General features: G+C 46.0%; 1 pseudogene; it reads right to left on the bottom strand.

Annotated features, from left to right (window-relative positions):
- Window positions 1-5,633: 5,633 nt before the first annotated feature.
- On the bottom strand, window positions 5,634-6,407 carry LOC100758764 (annotated as a pseudogene).
- Between the last annotated feature and the right edge of the window lie 388 nt (window positions 6,408-6,795).

Raw genomic sequence — 6,795 nt, 5'->3', positions numbered from 1 at the left:
TGGTTCCAATTTCCCTTTACAGCTGGCTGTTGGCAAACACAGGTTCTTTTATTCCAATCTTAATTACTAATATGAACTCTCAGCTCACATATTACACAGCACATAATAATTATACTCATATACAGATATATTGAGGTTACAGGGTGGCTACAAAAGGGTTAAAAAGGCCACAGCACACTCCAAAGAGGTCATGCTGGAGGCAGAAGCAGAAGGCTGACAGAGATATAAACAGTCTCTGGGGTAAGTGGGGGGTGTTTAGATAAAGAACCATGTAGGAAAGCCATTGAAAGCACTGGGGCAGGGCCAGGCCACAGGGTCACAGGTCTGAGCTGAGCTGACTGAGTTCAACGGCCAAAGTAAGGTGTGAGACTATGAAGAGCATAGAGGCAAAGTGTGGGAGCTGATCCAGATGGACAAATGAGTGGATGGACAGACTGCAATTTTTTTGTTTTTTGTTTTTTGTTTTCAAGACAGGGTTTGTCTGTGTAGCTTTGGAGTCTGTCCTGAAACTTTCTGTGTAGACCAGGCTGGCCTTGAACTCACAAAGATCCTGAGTGCTAAGACTAAACATGTGCACCACCACCTCCTGGCCAGACTGCAATTTTTGTAGGGTGTGCTGACAGATAAAGACTAGCTGAAGCCCTGTTGCCTTTGGACTAAAAATGGAGTCAAATACTGCTTGTAAAATGAAGTCACTTAGGGCAAGGCACAGCCTGAAGAATCACTGTTTGACAAATGGCTTGAAGACTGGCTTAGCTGCCCAAGCAGGGCCTTTGCCCGTGTTGACACACTCCTGACACTCTAGTGGAAAGCTGTGCTCAGTCACACACCACTCTCCACATATTCCCTTTTTGATCTTTCACCTTGGCCCTTTTCAAGTAGTATCTGCTCTACCTTTTATGATTTTGCTGTTCTCTCCTCCCTGCATCCATATCTGCCTTCTCCACATGTCAACACAAGAAGGGCAAGGATTTTTGTCCCAGAACTGGAATGGTAGAAGAAACCCCAGTTTTCTTTTTGTGGGTTCAAACTGGTATTCATACATCCATTCATCTCTAGATCCTGGTTTCATGAACAAACAATGTACAGTTTTGAGGATCTCTGTGACCTCCACAGCCAGCAGAGTAATGACCCATCTGTGGGTTCAGTTCAGTTCAACACAACTCAGTAGTCAGTGCTGGCTCAAACTTCAGGAGTCTGACCCCAAGTGGTTTATTTTAGGCATATTTAAGCACAGCATATTTTGGTGAAAACTTTCTGGTGATAATGAACTCAATCCAGTGTGGACAACAAAGCTTAAGACATGACTACATCAAAACTCTTGATAAAGTACATGTGACGCCGTCCATAAAGATGGACATGCTTGGGGCTGGAGAGATAGCTCAGAGGTTAAGAGCACTGACTGCTCTTCCAGAGGTCCTGAGTTCAATTCCCAGCAACCACATGGTGGCTCACAACCATCCGTTATGAGATCTGGTGCCCTCTTCTGGTATGCTTATGTACATGGAAGCAGAATGTTGTATACAAAAAAAAAAAAAAAGAAGGACATGCTCACAATAAAGGTCTATGGAAGGATCGGTGTGGTGTTGGCCACACAGATAGTGTAAAGGTCAACAGGCTACTAACCACATCAGTTTCCAGCCTGGTGGGTGATTAACAGGTTATGCATCCCTTTCTTTGAAGGAGCAACCATGTATGTTTAACATTCTTGTCCCCCCAGTGCATACCTGTGATCACAAGGGCCTCCATGCCTCTCACAATGTTCAGTTTTGAAAAGGAAATCTTGGACTGTGAGATGGTCCAACTGGTAAAGCTGCTTGCGGCCAATCCCTTGAGCTCACGTGGTGGAAGGAAAGAACCAACTCCCTGGAAATTGTCCTCTGACCTCCATATGCTCACGAAGGCACACATGCACAGATAAACAAATGTTTAAAAAGTTTATGTGCCTAAGTTAGTATTTATTTAGGACATGAAAATAAATCACTAAAAACTACAAAAAACCCTGACAGCCAGGTATGGTGTTGTCACGTGTAACCTGGCACTTAGGAGGCTGAAGGCAGGAGGATGAAGAGTTCAAGGCCAGCCTGGGTTACATCATTCACTTGTGTGACTCCGTGTACCAGCCACTAATCTGAGATGAAAGGATGGTTCTTCTACTACTTTTATCTTAGGTCATCTTGGAGTAGACTAGGGCCAGGTGATTCTGCCATCTGGTAGTCAGTGTAGGCTCTTGGTGAGGCTTCTCCCTCCACAGGGTTTCTCAGAAAGGCTGGCTTGGGTTTTTTCATACACCAGTGGAAAAGCTTTAAAAAGCCAAGGGCAGCCAGGAGTGTGGTACATGCAGAGGCAGGTGAATTTCTGAGGTTGAGGCTAGCCTGGTCTACAGAGTGAGTTCCAGGACAGCCAGGGCTGCACAGAGAAAGGGAAAAAAGGCCAAGGCTCTTCTCTTTTCCCACATCACCATGGACTGCACTTTTGACTCAGTTTCTTAGCATGTCCTCTCACATGTCTTCTCATGAGACTTTCAGAACCCAGTGCTTTCTGGCTAAGAAACAAAAGAAAACTTGTCCCAATTTCCCTGTGGATTTACATGAGAAGTGCTAACAAAATCAGTAACTACTCTGGGAGAAGACACTGCAGGAGAATAAAGCTGGGTCTGTTCAGAGCCACACAGGATGGCATGACTAGTCATGCTCAATTGAGGTCAACAGCTCACCAGACAGAGCTGAAAGTTATCACCTCTAGAGATTTGGGCATTTCCCCCAAATTAGGAATCTGACTTGCTTTTTAATCTGCTCTGCATGAGTGAGTTGATTGGCTGGCTCAATAACAAATACGTTGTGCAAGACATCCAGTGTCAACCTCTGGCCTCTGTAAGTATGAGTACACCCTTAAGTGCATATACATTTATACACACACACACACACACACACACACACACACACACACACACACACACACACCACCACCACCACCACCACCACCACCCTGCTTTAAGTCAAAGTCTCTCACATTCTAGAGTTGGAATGGTTACTTATAATGGCCGGGCTGTCCAATGAAGCACTATTTCTGAGTGTGACTGTGAGGTGCTTCCAGCGGAGATTTGGAAATTAATACACAGACTCACTGAGGTCACCTTCACCAATATAGGTGGACATCATCCAACCCAAGGAGAGGTCAATGGAGCAAAAAGTCAGGGAAGGAGCCTTTAATTCTGTACTTGAGAGGCAGAAGCAGGCAGATATCTGTGTGTTCAGGGCTAGCTTGGTCTATAGTTCGAGTTCCAGATCAGCCAGAGTTACATAGTGAGACTCTGTCTCAAACAAAACAAAACAAACAAAAAACCACCAGGAAGGGAGAATTTCTGAACTGGGTCATCCATCTTCTTCTGTGCTCAGACATTTCAGGGCCTAATTTTGGGATGCCACATTTACCCCAACATCCCTTCCCCTCTGAACCCTTACCCTAATTCAGTTTTGGCAGGGTCTGTATCAGTCACAGGACTCCCAGTATATCATAAGATTAGATTTCTTCTTTATATATATATATAATGTTCATATATATCATACATTAATATATAGTATCCACACACATAAATTCATATATAATCATATATAATTTATTTTTATTTTATGTTCATTGCTGTTTTGCCTGCATGTATGTCTGTGTGAGGGTATGAGAAGCCCTGGAACTGGAATTTTAAACAAGTGTGAGCTGCCATGGTGCTGAGACCTGAACTCAGGTCCTCTGGAAGAGTAGCCTGTGCTAGAACCATCTCTCTAGCCCCCAGATCCCTTCTTATATATCTTATTGGTTCTATTTCTCAGAAAATCTTAGCTAATACAAGCCTTGAAACTCTCACAAATTCTTTTACATTGTGTTAGTCAAAGCAAGTCACAAAGGCCAGAGCAGAGTCAAGAATGTGAGAACAGCATCCTGGTTTTGTTTCTGCTGCCCTGATAAAATAATCTGACAAAACAAACTTGGGCAAGAATGGAGTTTATTTTAGCTCACAGTTCCATTTCAGCATATAGTCCATCATTGTGGGGAAGCCAAGGGGGGACCTGAAGCAGCTAGTCATTTTCTTGGTCCATAGCAGAGAGAAATGAATGCATGAATGCAGACATGTCTACCCACCTGCCTGCTTGCTTGTACTCAGGTTGCTTTCTTCACTCTTGTATGGATCAGGATCCCCTGCCTAGGGAATGATGTTATCACAGTGGGATGGGTCTTCCACATCAATTAACATAATTAAGATAATTCCCTACAGACGTGCCCACAGGCCAGTCCAATGTAGATAACCCTCTCTTTGAAAGAAGGTTTCTGTAATAAACTGACACCTGAGCAGACACCTGAAATGAGTCACAGAGACAACTAATGGAAGAACATTTAACACAGAGTGAAGAGTGTTGACATAGGAAAGCATTTGGTATGATTTAGGAAAACCAAAAAGGCCATGGCTTGCTGGACATGGTGGCACATATCTTTAATCCCAGCACTCGGGAGGCAGAGGCAGGTGAATCTCTGTGAGTTCGAGGCTCAGCCTGGTCTACAGAGCGAGTTCTAGAACAGGCTCCAAAGCAATACAATTTTTTGTCTTGAAAAGCCAATTTTTTTTTTCCAAAATATACCAAAATGTTGAAAGAATTGTACAAAAAAATATGTAGATCCACTACTAGGGTTCTGTAACTCTTACGTATATTTATATTTGACTTTTGACGTATACTTTTATCTGTTATCCCTATTAAGCTTTGAGGAGTGTTGTTTTGTTTTTTGAAACAGTGTCTTGACATGAAGCTCAGGCTAGCCTGGAACTTACTATGTAGCCCAGGTTGGCCTCACACTTATGCTCTTCCTGCCTCAGCCTCTCAAGTGCTGGGATTACAGGAGTACACCATGTGCCCCCACACATTTCCAGTGGCTTGTTTATTTATTTATTTATTGTCTGTATAAAATTTTTGGAGAACTGTGTGGTTTGGTGTTTAGGAGGGTGCTCCACCTATCCAGCCAACCAAGGAGCTGAGAACAGATGCAGCAGCAGGCAGCCTGGCAGGTCAGCTCCACCCCACACATCCCAGAGCACACCAGGGCTAGCTCTCAACTCTGCAGTGGGAGTCAGAGAGCTGGGACCGTTTCTGCCCCAGCAGACCCCAAAGAGCCCATGTGACTTCTGTAACACCAGTCACTCTGCCCCTCCTTGCAGGGCTCCCTTTCCATGTGTGAATACATACACACACCTAGTCTGAAAAGCACTGTTTAGCTGCATCTGCCAGGTTCCAAAAGGAATTTTCACATTTGCTTATTTCCAGATCTTCCTCTGTCCCCCACTCCTAATACCTGTACCTCACCTCTGCCTTACTCCTTTTGCAGGGACTTCTCCCTCCCTGGACACATGGGGGAGAGGCAGCTGGCCTCAGGTAAGAAGACAACAACCCTAGGAGGCATAGCATGAGGGCTTCCATCTTCCCAAGATCCTGAGCCACAAACTTGGGGGAGAAACCTTAACTATTAAAAAAAAAAAGGTAAACAAACAAACCAAGAAGCATAAACAAACAGCAACTGGGCCAGCAAGCAGGAAGGTAAGGTGGCCCTCAGTGGCCCCCTGTGCCCAAATCAGCCTCTCCCAGTAGAACTCAGCCATCAGTAGCCAAGATGACAGCAGCCCCAAAGATCCACATTCTCGCTAAGTAGCTTCATCTGGTTCCAGAACTCGTCGAGTGTTGTGCCAATAGGAGATGTTACCATCAATGAGCAGTATGACTGGGGGCAACAACACAGCTAGGATCTGGGCAGCTAGGGTCACGGAGTAACCTGACAGGAGGGCCAGGGCCAGGACCCCATAAAGCACGCAGAACATATGGACCATCAGCTCTCCTCCTGGAAGATGGTTCAGATGTGCCAGCGGGTCTTCCTTGCTGTACTGCAGTGAGTAGGCCACACAAATGAGGCAGAGGGGCCCAGGAACACCTGGCGAGTGGACTGCAGAGAATGGCTTCGGGGTTTCCGACGGTATAGCTCCCCGGTCCCACTGTCCAGCACCAAAAAGCCACCAGGGATGGCATCTGTGCGCGAGTACATAGGGACCTTTCTTTAGCCAGTCCCCGTAATGGACATAGCCTACAATGCAAGCGGCGTAGGTGCTAATGGCTAGCTGGAGCGCGGCGCCCAATGCAAACTAGCACCATTTCACTCCGAAGAACACGAAGCTAGCACACAATACAGCTGCTCCCATGTGGAAATATAGATAAGGCACTGGGATGTCGAGCTTCCGCCCCCACCCCGGTCCCCACCGCATTCAACGGCTTCGTTGGCGTGCTCACAGGCGGCAAGGCCCTTTCAGCGAACAACGTGAGCTGGCTGAAGTAATCCCAAAAGGGGCAGCGGGTGGGCAGCACCGAACCCAGCTGCATGACCCGCTTGCTTATTTGTAATTGATAAATTACAGGACTATGGAAAGTTGATGGTAAGACTCCAGTGGGTGAAGGAAGCTGATGATGCAGGAGAAAGGAGTAGCCAGCTGGGAAGCAAAAGCCAAACCGGTTGGTCTTTATAAAGCAGGGAGTTGCAGGAATCAAGGTGGGGTTTAGGAGCAGACCTGAGTAAGCAGGTGCACCTGGGTGTGGGACCTTCTAGACGTTCTCTGATGATGTTATCAGCTGAGCTTGAGCACAGGGAGGATGAGCGTGCCTTCTAAGAGGGAAGAGAAGTTGTGAAAGAAGCTTCTAGGGGATAGGAGAGCAAAAAGCCCAAGAGAAATAGTGAGACCGCCTGGGCATGCTGGGGGAGTCCTCTGAG

This window comes from Cricetulus griseus, chromosome 3 (assembly GCF_003668045.3).
Source record: "Cricetulus griseus strain 17A/GY chromosome 3, alternate assembly CriGri-PICRH-1.0, whole genome shotgun sequence".
NCBI classification, from domain to species: domain Eukaryota; kingdom Metazoa; phylum Chordata; class Mammalia; order Rodentia; family Cricetidae; genus Cricetulus; species Cricetulus griseus.
Note: the sequence above shows the minus strand (reverse complement) of the source record. Positions and strands in the feature narration are given on the sequence as shown.